We start from the raw sequence: 25000 nt of genomic DNA, 5'->3' as shown, positions 1-25000 counted from the left end.
ATATTAGGACCGAGTACCCTGCTTCTCATAAGTCCTGCTATCAATGTGGATGTCATGAGATTCAGGTAATAAAAGTTTGTGGCAGGCCAAAACAACTTTTTATTTGTGTTCGATCTACCGGAATCCAGACATAGATGATTCTATCTTCGATTGTCTTCTTACCATTATGGCTAAGATACAAGAAGATGATAGAAAGGCTTCTTTTGTCTTTGTTGGTGATTTTAATGCTCACCATAGGGAGTGGCTAAGTTCTATCTCTCCTACCGATCGCCATGGCTTAAGAGCTTTAGACTTTGCCTCTGAATCAGGCTGTGAGCAAATCATAAATGAAGCTACTCACAGGTCTGGTAATTGCTTGGACCTCGTATACACTGACTCCCCTGGCGTTATAACTAGTAAGGTTGGTTCTCCAGTCGGGACATCTGATCATGCCTTGATTTCATTATTAGTGAAGACTGAGCAGCCTGTCCCTGATATATCATATTCTTGTAAAATTTATATGAAATCCCAAGCAGACTGGAATGGGATTTTGCATGATCTTTTGTGCTTTGAATTGGTCACAATTATATAATAGTGCAGATCCTGTTGTCCCTTTGAATGAGAATCTAGTCAACATAATTGATGGGCGTATCCCTTCTCGTGTGCTTAGGTACCGAGTGAAGGACAAACCGTGGTTCAATGATGATTGTAGATGTGCTTATTTGGAGAAACAGGAGGCCTATCATCTTTGGAAGGGTAACAGATCAGATTTGACCTGGAGCAACTATACTCAGCTTCGAGCTTTTGCTCAGAGAGTTTATGCCTCAACTGAAAAGGAGTACAATTTAACCATAAAAGAAACCCTTTCTGGTACAACTCAGGAACATAAATGGTGGTCTACCCTTAAATCTGCACTCTTTGGTGTAGATGCAACAGTTCTTCCTTTACTCAAACCAGATGGCTCAGTCACTCACTGTCCAAAGGAAAAGGCAACCCTTTTGGCTGATGTTTTTCGACAGTAAACAGAGTAATGAAAAACTTGAACTTCCTCATTCCTGTTTTCCTGAGGCTAAACTAACTAGTTTAGCTTTTCGATCTCGTGAGATTAAAGCTCTGTTGATGGACCTTGATGCCTATGGAGGGTGTAGACCCAAATGGTATTTTTCCTTTGTTTTTTTATAAAGACAGCAGATTTCTTAGCTCCAAAGTTATCTGTTATTTTGCGCAAGTTAGCAAGAGAGGAGCTTTTAGCACTAGTTGGAGAATTGGTAATGTTACTCCTCTATGTAAATGTGTTTGTGGTAGCTCAAGTCCCACTGATTACCGCCCCAATTTCCATAACTCCCATATTATCTAAAGTTTTTGAACGTCTTCTGGCAAAACGTCTTAACAGGTTTGCTGAAGGTAATCATCTACTCCCTAATTTGCAATTTGGTTTTCGTAAAGGCCTTGGAGCATGTGATGCCCTTCTTACAATCTCCAATGCTGTACAGAAATCCCTTGATTGTGGTCGGGAAGTTCGTATGATTGGCCTTGATTTTAGTGCTGCCTTTGACCGTGTTAATCATGAGGCCCTTGTTTTCAAACTGAAATAGTTGGGAGTGGGTGGGTCGTTTTCTTAGCATTATTATTGATTTTTTCAAGTAATAGATCTCAAAGAGTTGTTGTTGGTGGGCACCATAGTGATTATAGGAATGTGATATCCGGTGTTCCACAGGGGTAGTGTTCTTGGCCCATTACTTTTCATACTATATACACATGACATGTGGTTTTGGCCTTGAAAACAAGCTTGCTGCATATGCAGATGATGCTACTCTCTTTGCATCAATTCCATCCCCTGAATGTAGATCTAGGGTTGGTGAATCCCTTAATAGAGATTTAGCTAGAATTAGTGCATGGTGCAAATTATGGGGTATGAAGTTGAATCCTAACAAAACTCAAAGTATGATTGTAAGTAGGTCAAGGACGGTGGCTCCTTAACATCCGGATCTCAGTATTGATAATGTTTCTTTAAATATGTATGACTCTTTCAAAATTTTAGGTGTGATTCTCGACAGTAAATTTACTTTTGAGAAACATATAAGGTCTGTGTCTTCTTCAATTGCACAAAAACTAGGCTTATTTAGAAAGTCTTTCAAGATTTTCGGTGATCAATTCTATTCTGAAGAAGTGTTTTTAATTCTTTCATTCTACCTTGTTTTGAGTATTGTTCTCCTGTTTGGTCTTCAGCTGCTGATTCTCATCTTAATTTGTTGGACAGAAACTTAGGGTCGATTAAATTTCTTATTCCTGATCTAGATATTAATCTCTGGCACCGTCGTTCAATTAGTTCATTATGCATGTTGCATAAGATTTTTCATAACTCTGACCATCCTTTACATTCAGATCTCCCTGGACAATTCTATCCTGTTCGTAATACTAGGCAGGCAGTTAATTCTAATAGCCAGGCCTTCTTCACCACGAGACTCAATACTATGCAGTATTCTAGAAGTTTTATTCCAGCTGTTACCAAGTTGTGGAATGATCTTCCTAATCGGTGGTTGAATCAATAGAACTTCAAAAGTTCAAAGTTGGAGCAAATGCTTTTTTGTTGACCAGGCGGACATGAGTCTTTTTATAGTTCATTTATGACATATTTGTTTTTGATGTTGTTAATAGTTTATATATGACATGTCTGTTTTGACGTTGTTACTTGTTTTAGAATGATTTATTGTTAATTTGTTCTCTTCATTTATTTATTTCCTTATTTCCTTTCCTCACTGGGCTATTTTTCCCTGTTGGAGCCCCTGGGCTTATAGCATCTTGCTTTTCCAACTAGGGTTGTAGCTTGGATAGTAATAATAATAATATATATATATATATATATATATATATATATTTATCTTTCTGATTGCGGATACCTTAATGTAGTGAAAGGGTTTTGTGTAATGCCATGATCAGAAAAAGCTGTACTAGTCAGGGCCACCCATACTAGGTTGGTTTGTTGTGAGCGATCAGACAAAAATCAGCCACCATCACCAATCCGCGGTTGGCCAACGTGGGTGAGGAAAACGGGACAAACACCAAACATGAATAAGGACATGACTGATGCCCTTGTCCTGCGATTGACTAGAAACGGCTGCATTGGGTGCTGTTGTGTATGTGTGTCTGTATGTGTATATATATATATATATAATGTATATATATATATATATAAATATATGTGTGTGTGTACCATATATATGTATGTATAAGTATACACACACACACATATATATATATATATATATTTATATATATATGTGTGTGTATATATATATACACATACATATATATATATATATATATATGGTGTATATATATATATATATAAAACATATGTACACACACACATATATATATATATATATGTACACACACACACACACACACATATATATATATATATATATATGTATGTATGTATATGTATATATATGTGTGTGTGCGTATATATTATATAATATTATTAATAATAACCACAATTAATGTTAAAATTACTTTATTATTAGAATTATTATTAATATACAGTATATATATATATATATATATATACAGTATATATAACAGAGAGAGAGAGAGAGAGAGAGGGAGAGGAGAGAGAGAGAGAGAGAGAAACTAGCCACGCAATCAAGAGGGCCCTCATTAGCATGTTTCGTGAACCTCAAAATAACCTCTCAACTGTCCAACAATTGTCAGTTATTCATTTGTATAAGATTATTTTCTCAAAACGTAGACCAACATACTGAAAACCCCTTTAATCTTTCTGTTTCTACCTGCCTTTGACTATGTAATTCGTAAAACAGAATAATGTGAAAAAAAGTGCTTTGTCCTCCCAGCCATAATAAGATTTAAAAATGAGCAAATGGAGTTAGATGATGACGTAATATGCGTCTCGAGGCATTATAAGCTCTTGGCAACATAGTCCGTCAGTCATTAGCATTATGGCAGCTGTGGTGATAGCACTGAGCGTCTTTCTCTTCCTGACGCAAGGGAAACCAAGCCTATAGTGGCACTGTCACCAAGCGAGAGACGGAGGCCCGCGCAGGGCCTTCCCTCCCACTGGAGGTTCTGCAACAGCTGATACACAGCGCTCATCTCATCCATGCAAATATCCGCTCAGGACAGCTCTCTAAATGGTAAGGTTATTATTATTAAAAGGAAGAGATTAAGACTCAGGCACACTTTTCTCTCCTATTTCTCTTCCTCTTGTTTTTCTTTTCAAGTTTTTTAATCTATATGTGAAATGTTTATTTCAATGTTGTTACTCGTTCCTTAAAATATTTCATTTTAATTGTTCATTACTTCTCTCGTAGTTTATTTCCTTGTCTCCTTTCCTCACCGGGATATTTTTGTTGGAGCCCTTGGGGTTATAACATTCTGCTTTTACAACTAGGGTTGTAGCTAAGCTAGCAATAATAATAATAATAATAACAATAATAATAATAATAATAATAATAATGAATCAAACAGAGCTGGTCCGATTAATTTAACATCGGGAATTAAAAATAATATTTATATTAATGTTGAATAAATTAATATAAAATATACATTGACTATAATGGATAAAAATTAAATAATGAAGTAAAAATGTGATAAATATAAATTCAAATATCATCTATAAAACGTATGTTTCTTAAAAAAGTTAAAATCCTATAAAGAGAGAAGTTCTCAGTCTGATGAAATGTCAATAACATAAATCAATCTCTCTCTCTCTCTCTCTCTCTCTCTCTCTCTCTCTCTCTCTCTCTCTCTCTCTCTCTCTCTTTTATAAACTTTATAGTCGCTAATAATATGCTTAAAAGGTTTAAAGGCCGCTCATGAATGGCAGAGGTAAGACACAGTGACATTGCCCCATCAAGCAGGACAATGCCCTAGAGACTGACCATATATACAGTACATATGATCAGCACCCAAGCCGCCTCTCCATCCAGGCTAGGACCAAGGAGGGCCAGGCAATGGCTGCTGATGACTCAGCAGATACTGTATACCTGTAGGCTCCCCCAAACACACCCTCCTTAGCTCACAAGGATGGTGAGGTTGCAGTGACTAAAGAAACAAACGAGTTTGAGCCTTCACCACCACAACCCAAAAGCTTGGACAATGCTGGATGGTTGGGAGCATGGTTGACATATAGCCACTGAATCTTGCAACTAATCAACTAACCTGGGGCGAGCGGCAGTCTTTGGATTCCTTAAATAAAAATAGGAGAAAAGCAATCGGTAGAGCAGAGACCTCCGCCGCGGCAGCTTATTTCTCAACCTTTTGCTCGACCTTGACCTAGGCCTTTGACCTTAACATGCATTAATTGGTGTGGATTTTCATACACTCAAATATGAACCAAGTTTGAAGTATCTTTGACAACGATGTCCAAACTTATGGCTGATTACGTGAATTAGACATTTTGCTTGACCGTGACCTTGACTTTCCAAAATTTAATAATTTCCAACTTTTTGCATAACAGTTAATCCCTGAAAGTTTCATTGTGGCTAGGAATCTGTTCACAAACAAACAAACGCACACACAAACAAGGGGTAAAACATAACCTTCTTCCAACTTCGTTGGGGGAGGTAATTTATGATTTCTCGTTATTGATATAGATGATAAAAGGAATAATAACTCTCAGGATTTCCATTATAACTTGTTTTGTGTAATTCAGGAAATGGTCTGTGCATGCAGAAAAATGATTAACCCTTTTACCCCCAGGCTATTTGGAAATTTCCAACCCTTAACCCCCAAGGGGTTATTTTTTTCCCAGCACATTTTTCAGTATTTTTTTTTTTAAATTGCTCTAACAGCCTTAACTTTTGTGATAGAGAGGTCGAGTTGGTCTCATTCTCTTGGAAAATGCCTGAATTTTCTCAAAAAATTATCAAAAATATGAAAAAAAAAAATTTTATAGCATTTTTTTGCAAAGACGTACCGGTACGTCCATGGGGGTAAAGGGATGGCTTTTGTGAAACGTACCAGTACGTCCTTTGGGGGTAAAATGATTAATCACTAGGAAGTAGGCTACTAAGAAACTATAGCGATCGATTTTATTTTCTTACTCGCAGATTTCTCAACTGCGTCCAAGAAATGTGAAAAAATCGAAATTATCAATTTTGCAGTCCAAATTTATGTAGGTTTAAAGTTATGATATCCAAAAGAAGGTACAGTCATAAAAAAATAAACTTGAAAATAGGATGTACAGTTGGCCACAGGCATTCTTGGTACACCTTTCTCTGAGGAAGTGCAACCTGTTACACCCTCTCCCTATAATAGCTCTTTTGTGACTCGCCCCGCAGTAAGGGTGTGACAGGGATGCACTTTTCCAGAGCAATGTGTGCCAAGAATGCCTGACTCCAACTGTACGTAAATCTAAAGTTAATATTGTGATAAAAACAAGTCTACACTTTTCCACTAATGGTTTAACAGCAGTTTATTCTTCATATTTAAGCTCAAATATTCTTCACGTTTTATACAGGATCCGACTTACACAATCTCTACCGTAGATTGGAAAGCAAACTGACAGAGCTCGAGAGAAAGATCCAGAGTTTGGAGGCTGAGATTTCTGAGATAAGAGAACGCAAGAAAACATGTTCCACCGAGCATGACGTTCACAGCAATGTGGTAATCCAGGAATTAGTCAGACAGGTAAAAGACCAGCTGTCAGAGCAGATGTTGCAGCTTCAGGAAGACACCAGAGGGATGAAAGACCAGCTATCAGCGCAGGTGCTACAGACGCAGGAAGACACCAGAGGGATGAAAGACCAGCTATCAGCGCAGGTGCTACAGACGCAGGAAGACACCAGAGGGATGAAAGACCAGCTATCAGCGCAGGTGCTACAGACGCAGGAAGACACCAGAGGGATGAAAGACCAGCTATCAGCGCAGGTGCTACAGCTGCAGGAAGACACCAGAGGGGTGAAAGACCAGCTATCAGCGCAGGTGCTACAGATGCAGGAAGACACCAGAGGGATGAAAGACCAGCTATCAGAGCAGATGCTGCTGCTGGAACTGAAAATCAAAGAAATAAAAGACCAACAGTCTCATGTGTCGCGCCAAGTGTCCCAGGCACTCCAGGTCCCAGGAGCTCAGACCGATTCCAGGCTTGAGAGGTAAGGGTACGGTATTTTGTTTATTATTTTTTTTACCCGAAGACGATGAAGGTATTAAGGTTGAATGGCCACTCATGAATAGCAGAGGCAAGGGAAAGTGACATTGCCTTAGCAAGCAGGACAATTCCATAGAGACTGACCATATATACAGTACATATGATCAGCGCCCAAGCCCCCTCTCCACCCAAGCTAGGATCAAGCTAGGACCAGACAATGGCTGCTGATGAAGACTCAGCGGATAGACCCATAGGCTAACCCCCTCTCCCCTTAGCTCACAAGGATGGTGAGGTTGCAGACACTAAAGGAACTAACGAGTTTGAGCGGGACTCGAACCCCAGTCTGGCGTTCACCAGTCAGGGACGTTACCGCATCGGCCACCACAACCCTATTCGCTATTTTTCCTAGGTCACTTTATAGTTCCCCTTCACGCTATTTTTCGTAAATAAAGAAACTCTATAAGGTTTACTACTACTACTACTACTACTACTACTACTATTACTACTACTACTACTATACTCAATTCTTTTTAGTGAAGCAGATTTACACTGACTCGCAGCAGTGTCCTTTTAGCTCGGAGAAGTTTCCTTCTATCTGATTGGTTAGAGTGATCTCGTCAAACCAATCAGCAATCAGGAAACCTTTCCGAGCTAAAAGGGCACCCCTGAGAATCGGTGTAAATCTGCCTCACTAAAAAGAATTGGCTATAGTGGCTGACAGTGTTTGTTTTTCAATCCAACGTTGAAATAGCCCGCACAAATATATCAATTTGTATTATAAAAAAGAAAGGTTATGATAAAGGATAGGAAATTATTGATAATGACAATTATTTTGTATAACAGGAGAGAGAGAGAGAGAGAGAGAGAGAGAGAGAGAGAGAGAGAGAGAGAGAGAGAGAGAGAGAGAGAGAGAGAGAGAGAATTAATGTATTTTTAAGAGAAAATCTAGTCTTACATGTATAAAATTCAGTCTTGCATGTATACCAAGGCAAACTAATAATTCTCTCTCTCTCTCTCTCTCTCTCTCTCTCTCTCTCTCTCTCTCTCTCATAAGGCCACGGGACTGTTACGACATCCTCCAATCAGGAATCAACAGAAGTGGAATCTACACCATCTATCCTCAGGGGTAAGTTGAGTAACATCCGTCTTTTCCCTTTTTCTTCAATAACGAAAATTTCTCCAAAAAATTTGTCATCAATATTATACAGAACTTGAATTAAAAACAGCTTTTATATTCTTCTTGATTACGGAGGACAAAACTACAACAATTATTGCGTGTATAATCAACATTGTTTGCATATTTGTAGGTAGTAGGTTGGCCAGGCAACAGCCATCCGTTGAGATACTACCGCTAGAGAATTATGGGGTCCTTTGACTGGCCAGATAGTGCTACATTGGATCCTTCTCTCTGGTTACGGTTAATTTTCCCTTTTCCTACACATACACCGAATAGTCTGGCATATTCTTTACATATTCTCCTCTGTCCTCATACAGCTGACACCACTGAGATTACCAAACAATTCTTCTTTGCTCAAGGGGATAACTACTGCACTTTAATTGTTCAGAGGTCACTTTCCTCTTGGTAAGGGTAGAAGAGACTCTTTAGCAATGGCAAGCAGCTCTTCTAAGAGAAGGACACTCCAAAATCAAACCATTGTTCTCTAGTCTTGGGTAGTGCCATAGCCTCTGTACTATGGTCTTCCACTGCCTTGGGTTAGAGTTCTCTAGCTTGAGGGTACACTTGGGCACACTATTCTATCTTCCTTTCCTCACTGGGCTATTTTCCCTGTTGGAGCCCCCGGCCTCATAGCATCCTGTTTTTCCAACTAGGGTTGTAGCTTAACAAGTAATAATAATAATAATAATAATAATAATAATAATAATAATAATAAGGGCATAACAACTATGGAATATATAATACATATGCATATATAATATATATATATATATATATATATACTGTATATATATATATATATATATGATATATATATATTATATATATATATATATATATATATATATATATATATATATATATATATATATATATATATGTATATATATATATATATATATATATTATATATATATACATATATATATATATATATATATATATATATATATATATATATATATATATATATATATATATATATATATATATATATATATATATGTATATATATATCTAAAAGTAACCATTTCCCGTAAAATGCGCAAGTTCCAAAGGACTACTCAATGGTCACTGCCACATTCCAATGTATACTTTAATACATTATAATTATCATTACCCTATACATACATACATACATACATATATATATATATATATATATATATATATATATATATATATATATATATATATATATATATATATATAGATAGATAGATAGATAGATACACATATACATATATAGAGAGAGTTTGCTTGATTTTCTTTGTGCCAGATGCGGAATTCCTGTCAAACCAGTCGACGTTTGGTGCGACATGGGCGAAGAATCAGAAGAGGCCGGATGGACTGTTGTCCTTCTACGGAGACCTCTCGACACCCAAGTTAATTTCAACAGAGGATGGGGCGAGTACAAGATTGGATTTGGAAGTCCCGACACTGAATACTGGATAGGTGAGCCCCTTTTTTTTCCGGACCTGATACCTTCCCACAAAAATAAGAGTGGTTTTACCAGAAACATCTTGTTTTACCAGACGCCCCCCCCCCCCTTTTTTTTTTTTTACTAGCATTGCCCATATCAATTGTGGAACAAGCCATAGTGGGCCATCAGTTTTCAAAAGATGGCTCCCCTAGCTATATAAAGAAGTTTTACCAGAAACATCTTGTTTTACCAGACGCCCCCCCCCCTTTTTTTTTTTACTAGCATTGCCCATATCAATTGTGGAACAAGCCATAGTGGGCCATCAGTTTTCAAAAGATGGCTCCCCTAGCTCTATAAAGAGGTTTTACCAGAAACATCTTGTTTTACCAGACGCCCCCCCCCCCTTTTTTTTTTTACTAGCATTGCCCATATCAATTGTGGAACAAGCCATAGTGGGCCATCAGTTTTCAAAAGATGGCTCCCCTAGCTCTATAAAGAGGTTTTACCAGAAACATCTTGTTTTACCAGACGCCCCCCCCCCCTTTTTTTTTTTACTAGCATTGCCCATATCAATTGTGGAACAAGCCATAGTGGGCCATCAGTTTTCAAAAGATGGCTCCCCTAGCTCTATAAAGAAGTTTTACCAGAAACATCTTGTTTTACCAGACGCCCCCCCCCCCCTTTTTTTTTTTACTAGCATTGCCCATATCAATTGTGGAACAAGCCATAGTGGGCCATCAGTTTTCAAAAGATGGCTCCCCTAGCTCTATAAAGAGGTTTTACCAGAAACATCTTGTTTTACCAGACGCCCCCCCCCCTTTTTTTTTTACTAGCATTGCCCATATCAATTGTGGAACAAGCCATAGTGGGCCATCAGTTTTCAAAAGATGGCTCCCCTAGCTCTATAAAGAGGTTTTACCAGAAACATCTTGTTTTACCAGACGCCCCCCCCCCCTTTTTTTTTTACTAGCATTGCCCATATCAATTGTGGAACAAGCCATAGTGGGCCATCAGTTTTCAAAAGATGGCTCCCCTAGCTCTATAAAGAGGTTTTACCAGAAACATCTTGTTTTACCAGACGCCCCCCCCCCCCCCTTTTTTTTTTTACTAGCATTGCCCATATCAATTGTGGAACAAGCCATAGTGGGCCATCAGTTTTCAAAAGATGGCTCCCCTAGCTCTATAAAGAAGTTTTACCAGAAACATCTTGTTTTACCAGACGCCCCCCCCCCCTTTTTTTTTTTACTAGCATTGCCCATATCAATTGTGGAACAAGCCATAGTGGGCCATCAGTTTTCAAAAGATGGCTCCCCTAGCTATATAAAGAAGTTTTACCAGAAACATCTTGTTTTACCAGACGCCCCCCCCCCCCTTTTTTTTTTACTAGCATTGCCCATATCAATTGTGGAACAAGCCATAGTGGGCCATCAGTTTTCAAAAGATGGCTCCCCTAGCTATATAAAGAGGTTTTACCAGAAACATCTTGTTTTACCAGACGCCCCCCCCCTTTTTTTTTTTACTAGCATTGCCCATATCAATTGTGGAACAAGCCATAGTGGGCCATCAGTTTTCAAAAGATGGCTCCCCTAGCTATATAAAGAGGTTTTACCAGAAACATCTTGTTTTACCAGACGCCCCCCCCCCCTTTTTTTTTTTACTAGCATTGCCCATATCAATTGTGGAACAAGCCATAGTGGGCCATCAGTTTTCAAAAGATGGCTCCCCTAGCTATATAAAGAGGTTTTACCAGAAACATCTTGTTTTACCAGACGCCCCCCCCCCCCTTTTTTTTTTTACTAGCATTGCCCATATCAATTGTGGAACAAGCCATAGTGGGCCATCAGTTTTCAAAAGATGGCTCCCCTAGCTATATAAAGAGGTTTTACCAGAAACATCTTGTTTTACCAGACGCCCCCCCCCCCCTTTTTTTTTTTACTAGCATTGCCCATATCAATTGTGGAACAAGCCATAGTGGGCCATCAGTTTTCAAAAGATGGCTCCCCTAGCTATATAAAGAGGTTTTACCAGAAACATCTTGTTTTACCAGACGCCCCCCCCTTTTTTTTTTTTTTTACTAGCATTGCCCATATCAATTGTGGAACAAGCCATAGTGGGCCATCAGTTTTCAAAAGATGGTTCCCCTAGCCATATAAAAGGAATTAACCCTTTAACACCCAGGCTATTTAGAAATTTCCAACCCCTAACCCCCAGGGGGTTATTTTTTTCCCAGCACATTTTGCAGTAAGTTTTTTTTAAATTGCTCTAACAGCCTTAATTTTTGTCATAGAGAGGTCAGGTTGGTCTCATTCTCTTGGAAAATGCCTGAATTTTTTCAAAAAATTATCAAAAATATGAAAAAATTATTTTTATAGCATTTTTTTGTAAGGACGTGCCGGTACGTCCATGGGGGTAAAGGGATGGCTTTTGTGAAACGTACCAGTACGTCCTTTGGGGGTAAAAGGATTTAATAGCAGAGCTAAAACAAATATGCGAATACCTAAACAAGCTTTCACTTTTATAATCCCAACAGGAAATGACGTGCTTCACTGGCTCACGAGCAGAGCAACCCAAGTGCTCCGGGTGGATATGACTGACTGGGACGAAGAGTCACGACGCGTCGAGTACAATTATTTCTACGTTGCAGATGAAGATCACCAGTACCCCGCCTCAGCTTAGCACCAATATCCGGGACTGCAATAGAATCCTTAAAGAATCACGATAACATGCTCTTCTCCACGCCCGACAGAGATAATGACATAGATAGTAAGCAATTATCCTCTCTTAATCTTACAAACAAAACAAATGTCTTTAAATCTGTTTCCAGAAATTCTGTATCTTGCTCTTCTCCACGCCCGACAGAGATAATGACAAAGATAGTAAGCAGTTATCCTCTCTCAATCTTACTAACAAAACAAATGTCTTTAAATCTGTTTCCAGAAATTGTGTATCTGTGCAATGCCTTACATGTCGTTAATCTAGATCGCGTTTAAGAGAGTAGTGCCAAAGAGATCTTGTTACTTTTTGCCTTTTTTTTATATTCTTATAGCAGCTATCCATTATCAAAAATAAGCTACTCAAACATAAGGTTGGTTGGGACGTGCCGGGTCAGTAATTAAAATAAGTGAAGATTTAATATAGCAGAAAATTCCTAAAAAAGAAAGTAAGTAGTACAACTTGTGTATTTTTAGGTACTTTGAACTATTCTGGTGCAAAAAATTGGGGAAAATCTTAATTTTTCACATATCAGATGTTTTAAGATTCCAAAAGTTATGACTGGAAAACCATATTTTAAAAGGAAAACAAACACCATTTAACCTGAGATTCCCCACCTAACCTCACATAGGAGCCGTATCCTTGCCCTCCTTAACCCACCGAATCCTTAGTTTACCCTAACACTGAGTTTAAACGCTGTAATAGCTTCCTACCTCGCTTCACTCCTGGCAAGGTAACACTGAATCATAATATTTCCTATATCGTAAAACCAACTTCGTAATATCGTATTTCAGAAAAAAACATCCTCCCAATAGAGAAAACTGATTTGACAAATAATAAATACATTTAAGCTTGTGGTGGCCGAGATGGTAACGTCCCTGACTGGTGAACGCCAGACTGGGGTTCGAGTTCCGCTCGGACTCGTTAGTTTCTTTGGTCGCTGCAATCTCACCAGCCTTGTGAGCTAAGGTTGGAGGGTTTCGGGGAGCCTATAGTTCTAATTGTTGAGTATTCAGCTTCCATTGCCTGGCCCTCCCTGGTCCTAGCATGCGTGGAGAGGGGGCTTGGGTGCTGATCATATAATATGTAGTCAGTCTCTAAGGCACTGTCCTGCTTGCTAGGGCAATGTCATTGACCCTTGCCTCTGCCATTCATGAGCGGTCTTTAAACCTTAAAACTACATACACACCATTTTTTATTACCTATAAGGGTATAAATGCGATCAAAATCTGCTTCATAGGCGATCTAAAAAATTTCCACTCGGTAATTACTATTATTATTATTATCATTATTACTTGCTAAGCCACAACCCTAGTTGGAAAAGCAGGATGCTATAAGCCCAGGGGCTCCAAAAGGGAAAATAGCCCAGTGAGGAAAGGAAACGAGGAAAAATGAAATATGTTAAGAAGGGTCTTTGTCAATGATGGCTTTGGGGTCTCTTAAGCTGGTGTACTCGGATGACCTAACCTTTAATTCTATAAACTAAGAACAATAAAAGAAAAGAATTGTATAAAAATGCTGTTGTTTTCATTGCAAGGGTTCTGCTAAAACAAACAGTTCTCAACAAGGGTTGTGGTCACCTACTGGAATCTGTTGAACGGGAACATGATACCAGCTTAAGCTCAATAATAGTTTCTAGTAGTATCTGCAACCTATCCTTCCTTGTGAGCTAGGGATGAGGAGTTTAGGGGAGTCTATAGGTTTACCTGCTGACTCAACAGCAACTATTGCATGGTCCAGCTTGATGGCGAAGGGTCTTGTCCCCTGATCATAAGTGATGGCAAAGGGTCTTGTCCCCTGATCATAAGTGATGGCAAAGGGTCTTGTCCCCTGATCATAAGTGATGGAGAAGGGTCTTGTCCCCTGATCATAAGTGATGGCAAAGGGTCTTGTTCCCTGATCATAAGTGAGGGCGAAGGGTCTTGTCCCCTGATCATAAGTGATGGCAAAGGGTCTTGTCCCCTGATCATAAGTGATGGCAAAGGGTCTTGTCCCCTGATCATAAGTGATGGAGAAGGGTCTTGTCCCCTGATCATAAGTGATGGCAAAGGGTCTTGTTCCCTGATCATAAGTGAGGGCGAAGGGTCTTGTCCCCTGATCATAAGTGATGGCAAAGGGTCTTGTCCCCTGATCATAAGTGATGGCAAAGGGTCTTGTCCCCTGATCATAAGTGATGGAGAAGGGTCTTGTCCCCTGATCATAAGTGATGGCAAAGGGTCTTGTTCCCTGATCATAAGTGAGGGCGAAGGGTCTTGTCCCCTGATCATATGTATATATGATCAGTCTCTGGGGCATTGTCTTGTCCATTACCTCTGTCATTCATGAGTGACCTTTAAACCTTTAAACAAGGAGAAAAAATTCAGTTGCCTTACCTATCCGAGTGTAAACTATATGAAAAGTAATGAAAAAAAAAATATATATATATGTGTATATATATATATATATATATATATATATATATATATATATATATATATATATATATATATATATATATATATATATATCTTAAAATCAATAACAATGTTAAAATATATGTGTAATATATAATCAATAAAGAGAGACTCATGTCAGCTGTTCAACATAAAAACCTTCACTCCAATTTTGAACTTTCTAAACTTCCACCAATTCAACAGCCTGATTAGGAAGATCCTTCTACAATCTAATCACAGCTGGAAATAACCTGAGTAGTGTTGAGCCTTATGAAGAAGGCATCTGTACCAACCGTGTGTCACACGATCTTACATAGTAACGACATTTTTCTTTTTTGTATATATTATCCTTTGTATCTTCACTCTCCTCTCGCACTGACAGCGACCTGTATCAACCTGTCTGTTTATCTTAGGAGAACCTACTTTGTGCCCCTTGGGTACGCCGTTTACCCGAACCTGTACGCGCTGCCATACCCGATGTCAATAGTTTACCCATAGAGGACTTGATGACCAAAGCCGACGCCCTTATGGACAGCCACTTCACGACCTTCAAGACCTCCATCAACGCCTCCACTCCTAACGAAGAGGACACCTATTCAACGTCAACCGAAGCTGACGTGAATGCCGTAGGACACACACGCCTACCCCGTGATGAGCCGGAGCGGCGACAAAGCCAGACCAATGTGACGATCCAAGAGTAGGTTGTGACTCAAAAGCGGGTTGAAAGCAACTGAGTGAGTTTATTACAGAACATCCAGTTTATATATACATCAAGTCCGGGCAAAAAGGTCACAAAATATACAACAGGCTATTTCATGTCCACCCAGCAACCGGTTCTGTTAACAGTTACGATAAGAAAAACAGACAGTTTGATACAGGTCGCTGTCAGTGCGAGGGGAGAGCGAAGATACAAAGGATAATATATACAAAAAAAAAAATGTCGTTACTATGTAAGATCGTGTGACACACGGTTGGTACTCATCACTGTTTATCTACCGCTCATTTAAGATTTCAAAAATTGCCCTTTTTTTTCTTTCTCTTCCTCTTTAGGTGGCACTCACTGCGCAAAAAAATACAGTAGTGGTTTCTGGTTTAAAAGCTGTCACTCCACAAGCCCTACCAACCCACTTCTCAGGAAGCAAAAGAGCTGGAATGGCATAACCTGGGAATCTTTCCATATGGACGCAACCACGCTCCAGACTGTGACCTTCAAGGTGAAACCAGCTTTGTGTTAGGCAGGATGATTGAAATTACGTCTTGCAAGATGACTGAAGTTGTGTCTTGCAAGAAGATTGAAATTATGTCTTGCAAGATGACTGAAGTTGTGTCTTGCAAGAAGATTGAAATTACGTCTTGCAAGATGACTGAAGTTGTGTCTTGCAAGAAGATTGAAATTATGTCTTGCAAGATGACTGAAGTTGTGTCTTGCAAGAAGGTTGAAATTACGTCTTGCAAGATGACTGAAGTTGTGTCTTGCAAGAAGGTTGAAATTACGTCTTGCAAGATGACTGAAGTTGTGTCTTGCAAGAAGGTTGAAATTACGTCTTGCAAGATGACTGAAGTTGTGTCTTGCAAGAAGGTTGAAATTACGTCTTGCAAGATGACTGAAGTTGTGTCTTGCAAGAAGGTTGAAATTACGTCTTGCAAGATGACTGAAGTTGTGTCTTGCAAGAAGATTGAAATTACGTCTTGCAAGATGACTGAAGTTGTGTCTTGCAAGAAGATTGAAATTACGTCTTGCAAGATGACTGAAGTTGTGTTTTGCAAGAAGATTGAAATTGTGTCTTGCAGGAAGACTGAGCTTGTATTTTGCAGGATGATTGAGGTCATTGAGGAGATAGGACCAGATTGGATTTTTAAATCTATGGCAGATACCAGGCAATGGGGTCAACACTGTCATAAATATCAAAATCGTTAAGAATGTAAATATATGAATAAAAATGTTATTCTATAAACCACATTCGCGTATTACTGCATACCATTTACATATTTTAAAATACACCAATTAAGAGAGGAAAAAAAACATACATCATTAAAAGGACAAATTTCAACAAGGGCACATACATTTCTGCTAAAATATCAGTTATAGGATTTAACATCAAAATTGTATTTTAACAAGACACCAGAATGGGGTCATCACTACAATTATCTATTGACATATTAATATCCACCTTTCTAGATGTCATTTTAATTAAGCACAGCTTGCTAAGCTTTCTTGTCTGCTACTTCTACAACCAGAGCCATAGATAAGTTAACAACAAGATCAAAGCAATTGAAGTAGCAATAGTCTTTAATGAAACCTTAATAAGAATAATAATAATAATAACAATAATAATAATAATAATAATATCAATAATATAAATAACAATAATATTAAAAATAATTAATAATAATAATACTAATAATAATAAAATATCAATAATAATTAATAATAATAATGATAATAATAATAATAATAATAATAATAAAGAATAGTAAAGATAATAATAATATAAATTACAATAATAATATTAATAATAATTAATAATAAAAATAACAATAATGATAATATTAATAAGAATAATAATTATTAATAATAAAATAACAATTACAATAATAATAATAATTAATAATAAAAATAATATTAATAGTAAAAATAATTAATAATAATATAAATATTAATTAATATTATTAATAATAATAATAACAATAATAATAACATAAACTTTATGTTCCCACTAAGACATTTGAATTACTTAATGGGGCACAATAACATCAAATCACGACACGGTCCCCATGCAAAATGGAAAAGTAATATTGCAATTATCCAAAAATATTATCCCATGCAAAATGGAAAAAAAATATATTGCAATTATTCCCCCCCCCAAAAAAAAAAATTATCCAAAAAAAATATGGAAGAGATAATGTTGAGAATAGACAAGCTTTTATTAAGAACAAGTTTAGAGTAGACAAGATTTTATTAAGAATAAACTCGCCATGCTTTTTTGTTGACTAGGCGGACATGAGTCTTTTTATAGTTTATTTATGACATATTTGTTTTTGATGTTGTTAATAGTTTATATATGACATGTCTGTTTTGACGTTGTTACTTATTTTAGAATGATTTATTGTTAATTTGTTCTCTTCATTTATTTATTTCCTTATTTCCTTTCCTCACTGGGCTATTTTTCCCTGTTGGAGCCCCTGGGCTTATAGCATCTTGCTTTTCCCACTAGGGTTGTAGCTTGGATAATAATAATAATAATAATAATAATAATAATAATAATAATAATAATAATAATAATAATATTGTCATCAGATATGACTTCGTATTGAAGAGGAAGATATGATAAATAAAAAGACAGACAATTTCAATGAGATTAAAGCTATGAAAATATTTGCAACAAAAACATTTTTAGGTAAACAAACATGCATGTTTGTGTCAGTACAAAATCCGATAGGAACAAGTACAGATCGTAAAAAAAAATAATTGCTTTTTATCTTCCAAAGGCGGAAAGAGACTTTTGGCAAGGCCCCACAACCCACCTCTCTCTCTCTCTCTCTCTCTCTCTCTCTCTCTCTCTCTCTCTCTCTCTCTCTCTCTCTCTCTCTCTCACACACACACACACATACATACACCTATAAACTTAAGTTGAATACAAAAAGAGGCATTAAAAAAAATACCGAGAAGCCATACGTCCAGCGTAAGTGATCTCTCTCTCTCTCTCTCTCTCTCTCTCTCTCTCTCTCTCTCTCACATACATACACCTATAAACTTAAGTTGAATACAAAAAGAGGCATTAAAAAAAATACCGAGAAGCCAAACGTCCAGCGTAAGTGATCTCTCTCTCTCTCTCTCTCTCTCTCTCTCTCTCTCTCTCTCTCTCTCTCTCTCTCTCACATACATACACCTATAAACTTAAGTCGAATACAAAAAGAGGCATTAAAAAAAATACCGAGAAGCCATACGTCCAGCGTAAGTGATCTCTCTCTCTCTCTCTCTCTCTCTCCTCTCTCTCTCTCCTCTCTCTCCTCTCCTCTCTCTCTCTCTCTCTCTCTCTCTCACATACATACACCTATAAACTTAAGTCGAATACAAAAAGAGGCATTAAAAAAAATACCGAGAAGCCATACGTCCAGCATAAGTGATCTCTCTCTCTCTCTCTCTCTCTCTCTCTCTCTCTCTCTCTCTCTCTCTCTCTCACATACATACACCTATAAACTTGAGTCGAATACAAAAAGAGGCATTAAAAAAAATACCGAGAAGCCATACGTCCAGCGTAAGTGATCTCTCTCTCTCTCTCTCTCTCTCTCTCTCTCTCTCTCTCTCTCTCTCTCTCTCTCTCACATACATACACCTATAAACTTAAGTCGAATACAAAAAGAGGCATTAAAAAAATACAGAGAAGCCATACGTCCAGCGTAAGTGATCTCTCTCTCTCTCTCTCTCTCTCTCTCTCTCTCTCTCTCTCTCTCTCTCTCTCACATACATACACCTATAAACTTAAGTCGAATACAAAAAGAGGCATTAAAAAAAAAATACCGAGAAGCCATACGTCCAGCGTAAGTGATCTCTCTCTCTCTCTCTCTCTCTCTCTCTCTCTCTCTCCTCTCTCTCTCTCTCTCTCTCTCTCTCTCTCTCTCTCTCACATACATACACCTATAAACTTAAGTCGAATACAAAAAGAGGCATTAAAAAAAATACCGAGAAGCCATACGTCCAGCGTAAGTGATCTCTCTCTCTCTCTCTCTCTCCTCTCTCTCTCTCTCTCTCTCTCTCTCTCTCTCTCACATACATACACCTATAAACTTAAGTCGAATACAAAAAGAGGCATTAAAAAAAATACCGAGAAGCCATACGTCCAGCGTAAGTGATCTCTCTCTCTCTCTCTCTCTCTCTCTCTCTCTCTCTCTCTCTCTCTCTCTCTCTCTCTCTCTCTCTCATACATACACCTATAAACTTAGGTTGAATACAAAAAGAGACATTAAAAAAATACCGAGAAGCCATACGTCCAGCGTAAGTGATCTCTCTCTCTCTCTCTCTCTCTCTCTCTCTCTCTCTCTCTCTCTCTCTCTCTCTCTCTCTCTCTCTCTCCCACACACACACATACATACACCTATAAACTTAAGTTGAATACAAATAGAGGCATTAACAAAATACAGAGAAGCCAGGCGTCCAGCGTAAGTGATAAGATTCTCTCTCTCTCTCTCTCTCTCTCTCTCCTCTCTCTCTCTCTCTCTCTCTCTCTCTCTCTCTCTCTCTCTCTCTCTCTTCTATTCGCACTCTAAGAGTGTGCTTTCCATTTCAATCTATTATAAAATTAGACAAGAATCCTAACTCAGGGTTGGAATCTACGCTTTGCATTCGAAGCAACAAAAATCACAAATTATTAGTCAATGTCTTTCATTTAACACTTTCATGTGTTGTTAGATATCGTGTTTTTTTTATTATTATTATTATTATTATTATTATTATCTGCTCTTTTTCTTACGTCTACAACAACGATTACTTAACTGGAGTAGTTAATTGAAAAAGATCACTGGTCTGATTTCTAAATTACTATGATAATACGCTGAATACCACTCAGTATTGAGGAAGTTTTATTCCAGATGTGACCAGATTCTGGTATCTTCGCAATCAGTCAGTTGAATCAATGGAATTTCGGAAGTTCAAACTTGCAGCAAATGTTTTCAATGTCGAATAAGCTGACATGATTAGTCTCTCCTTTACAGTTTATATATGGCAGATTTAGTTTAACGTTGTTACTTGATCTTAAGATATTTTTATATTATTTGTTTATTACTTCTCATTTATAGTTTATTTCCTCGTTTCTTTTTCTCCCTGTGTTTATAGTATCCTGTTTCTCCAACTTTCGTTGTAGTTTAGCTAGCAATAATAACAATTATAATCATAATAATAATAATAATAATAATACAAAAATAGACAAAAAATAATAAATATAAAATCAAAAATGATAGTGATAGTGATAATGATAATGAGAATGGCAGAGGCAAGGGACAGTGCCATTGCCCTATCAAGCAGGACAATGCCCTAGAGACTGACCATATATATGATCAGCGCCAAAGCCCCCTCTCCACCCAAGCTAGGATCAAGGAGGGCCAGGTAATGGCTGCTGATGACTCAGCAAGTAGACCTATAGGCTCCCCCAAAACCCCTTATCCTTAGCTCACAAGGATGGTGAGGTTGCAGCGACCAAAGGAATTAACGAGTTTGACCATATAATAGATGATCAGAGCCAAAGCCCCCTCTCCCCCCAAGCTAGGACCAATGAGGGCCAGGCAATGGCTGCTGATGACTCGGCAGGTAGACCTATAGGCTCCCCCAAAACCCCCAATCCTTGGCTCACAAGAATGGTGAGGTTGCAGCGATCAAAGGAACTAACGAGTTTGAGCGGGACTCGAGAACCCCAGACTGGCAATCACCAGACAAGGATGCTACCACCAGGACAAAACAACCCTAAATGGCGTGAATATATTGAGGCCCTACCTGTGCCAGAGGATTAAATCCCTCCCTGTGCCAGAGGATGATTACATCCCTCCCTGTGCCAGAGGATGATTACATCCCTACCTGTGCCAGAGGATTAAATCCCTCCCTGTGCCAGAGGATGATTACATCCCTCCCTGTGCCAGAGGATGATTACATCCCTCCCTGTGCCAGAGGATTAAATCCCTCCCTGTGCCAGAGGATGATTACATCCCTCCCTGTGCCAGAGGATGATTACATCCCTCCCTGTGCCAGAGGATTAAATCCCTCCCTGTGCCAGAGGATGATTACATCCCTCCCTGTGCCAGAGGATGATTACATCCCTCCCTGTGCCAGAGGATGATTACATCCCTCCCTGTGCCAGAGGATTAAATCCCTCCCTGTGCCAGAGGATGATTACATCCCTCCCTGTGCCAGAGGATGATTACATCCCTACCTGTGCCAGAGGATTAAATCCCTCCCTGTGCCAGAGGATGATTACATCCCTCCCTGTGCCAGAGGATGATTACATCCCTACCTGTGCCAGAGGATTAAATCCCTCCCTGTGCCAGAGGATGATTACATCCCTCCTTGTGCCAGAGGATGATTACATCCCTCCCTGTGCCAGAGGATGATTACATCCCTACCTGTGCCAGAGGATTAAATCCCTCCCTGTGCCAGAGGATGATTACATCCCTCCCTGTGCCAGAGGATGATTACATCCCTACCTGTGCCAGAGGATTAAATCCCTCCCTGTGCCAGAGGATGATTACATCCCTCCCTGTGCCAGAGGATGATTACATCCCTACCTGTGCCAGAGGATTAAATCCCTCCCTGTGCCAGAGGATGATTACATCCCTCCTTGTGCCAGAGGATGATTACATCCCTCCCTGTGCCAGAGGATTAAATCCCTCCCTGTGCCAGAGGATGATTACATCCCTCCCTGTGCCAGAGGATGATTACATCCCTCCTTGTGCAAGAGGATGATTACATCCCTCCCTGTGCCAGAGGATGATTACATCCCTCCCTGTGCCAGAGGATGATTACATCCCTACCTGTGCCAGAGGATTAAATCCCTCCCTGTGCCAGAGGATGATTACATCCCTCCCTGTGCCAGAGGATGATTACATCCCTCCCTGTGCCAGAGGATGATTACATCCCTCCCTGTGCCAGAGGATTAAATCCCTCCCTGTGCCAGAGGATGATTACATCCCTCCCTGTGCCAGAGGATGATTACATCCCTACCTGTGCCAGAGGATTAAATCCCTCCCTGTGCCAGAGGATGATTACATCCCTCCCTGTGCCAGAGGATGATTACATCCCTCCCTGTGCCAGAGGATGATTACATCCCTACCTGTGCCAGAGGATTAAATCCCTCCCTGTGCCAGAGGATGATTACATCCCTACCTGTGCCAGAGGATGATTACATCCCTCCCTGTGCCAGAGGATGATTACATCCCTCCCTGTGCCAGAGGATGATTACATCCCTCCCTGTGCCAGATGATTAAATCCCTCCCTGTGCCAGAGGATGATTACATCCCTCCCTGTGCCAGAGGATATTTACATCCCTACCTGTGCCAGAGGATTAAATCCCTCCCTGTGCCAGAGGATGATTACATCCCTACCTGTGCCAGAGGATTAAATCCCTCCCTGTGCCAGAGGATGATTACATCCCTCCCTGTGCCAGAGGATGATTACATCCCTCCCTGTGCCAGAGGATGATTACATCCCTCCCTGTGCCAGAGGATTAAATCCCTCCCTGTGCCAGAAGATGATTACATCCCTCCCTGTGCCAGAGGATGATTACATCCCTACCTGTGCCAGAGGATTAAATCCCTCCCTGTGCCAGAGGATGATTACATCCCTCCCTGTGCCAGAGGATGATTACATCCCTACCTGTGCCAGAGGATTAAATCCCTCCCTGTGCCAGAGGATGATTACATCCCTCCCTGTGCCAGAGGATGATTACATCCCTCCCTGTGCCAGAGGATGATTACATCCCTCCCTGTGCCAGAGGATGATTACATCCCTCCCTGTGCCAGAGGATGATTACATCCCTCCCTGTGCCAGAGGATGATTACATCCCTCCCTGTGCCAGAGGATGATTAAATCCCTCCCTGTGCCAGAGGATGATTACATCCCTCCCTGTGCCAGAGGATGATTACATCCCTCCCTGTGCCAGAGGATTAAATCCCTCCCTGTGCCAGAGGATGATTACATCCCTCCCTGTGCCAGAGGATGATTACATCCCTACCTGTGCCAGAGGATTAAATCCCTCCCTGTGCCAGAGGATGATTACATCCCTCCCTGTGCCAGAGGATGATTACATCCCTCCCTGTGCCAGAGGATGATTACATCCCTCCCTGTGCCAGAGGATTAAATCCCTCCCTGTGCCAGAGGATGATTACATCCCTACCTGTGCCAGAGGATGATTAAATCCCTCCCTGTGCCAGAGGATGATTACATCCCTCCCTGTGCCAGAGGATGATTACATCCCTCCCTGTGCCAGAGGATGATTACATCCCTCCCTGTGTCAGATGATGATTACATCCCTCCCTGTTCCAGAGGATGATTACATCCCTACCTGTGCCAGAGGATGATTACATCCCTCCCTGTGCCAGAGGATTAAATCCCTCCCTGTGCCAGAGGATGATTACATCCCTCCCTGTGCCAGAGGATGATTACATCCCTACCTGTGCCAGAGGATTAAATCCCTCCCTGTGCCAGAGGAGGATTACATCCCTCCCTGTGCCAGAGGAGGATTACATCCCTCCTTGTGCCAGAGGATGATTACATCCCTCCCTGTGCCAGAGGATGATTACATCCCTCCCTGTGCCAGAGGATTAAATCCCTCCCTGTGCCAGAGGATGATTACATCCCTCCCTGTGCCAGAGGATGATTACATCCCTCCCTGTGCCAGAGGATGATTACATCCCTCCCTGTGCCAGAGGATGATTACATCCCTCCCTGTGCCAGAGGATGATTACATCCCTCCCTGTGCCAAAGGATTAAATAAGTATACAATCCTGAGCTAAATGCTCTTCAAGACAGGCCCCATAAGTGAGAATATTCTTAAATGTGGAAAGCCTAAAGCACCTAAACTCAAATCAAGCAAAGGCTATCAAAACAAAAGGCTTAAAAACCCGAAGCAAGTGAGAGCAATGAAAACAAAGCCACAAAAACCCGAAGCAAGCAAAAACAATTAAAGCAAAAAGCACGAAAACTAGAAGGAAGCAAAAACAATCAAAACAAGAGGCTTAAAAACCCGAAGCAAGTGAGAGCAATGAAAACAAAGCCACAAAAACCCGAAGCAAGCAAAAACAATTAAAGCAAAAAGCACGAAAACTAGAAGGAAGCAAAAACAATCAAAACAAGAGGCTTAAAAACCCGAAGCAAGTGAGAGCAATGAAAACAAAGCCACAAAAACCCGAAGCAAGCAAAAACAATTAAAGCAAAAAGCACGAAAACTAGAAGGAAGCAAAAACAATCAAAACAAGAGGCTTAAAACCCCGAGGCAAGCAAGAGCATTGAAATCAAAGACACAAAAACCCGAAGCAAGCAAAAACAATTAAAACAAAAAGCACAAAAACTAAAAGGAAGCAAAAACTATCAAAATAAGACACAAAAATCCGAGGCAAGCAAGAGCAATGAAAACAAAGACACAAAAACCCGAAGCAAGCAAAAATAATAAAAACTGGGC

The 25000-nt window shown here is 39.6% G+C and overlaps 1 pseudogene; it reads left to right on the top strand.

Moving 5' to 3' along the window:
• The first annotated feature begins 3914 nt into the window (after window positions 1-3914).
• LOC137627912 (fibrinogen-like protein 1) lies at window positions 3915-16795 on the top strand (annotated as a pseudogene).
• Window positions 16796-25000: the final 8205 nt, after the last annotated feature.

This window comes from Palaemon carinicauda, chromosome 35, assembly GCF_036898095.1.
Source record: "Palaemon carinicauda isolate YSFRI2023 chromosome 35, ASM3689809v2, whole genome shotgun sequence".
Taxonomy (NCBI): Eukaryota; Metazoa; Arthropoda; class Malacostraca; order Decapoda; family Palaemonidae; genus Palaemon; species Palaemon carinicauda.
This window is presented reverse-complemented; position numbering and strand designations above follow the sequence as displayed.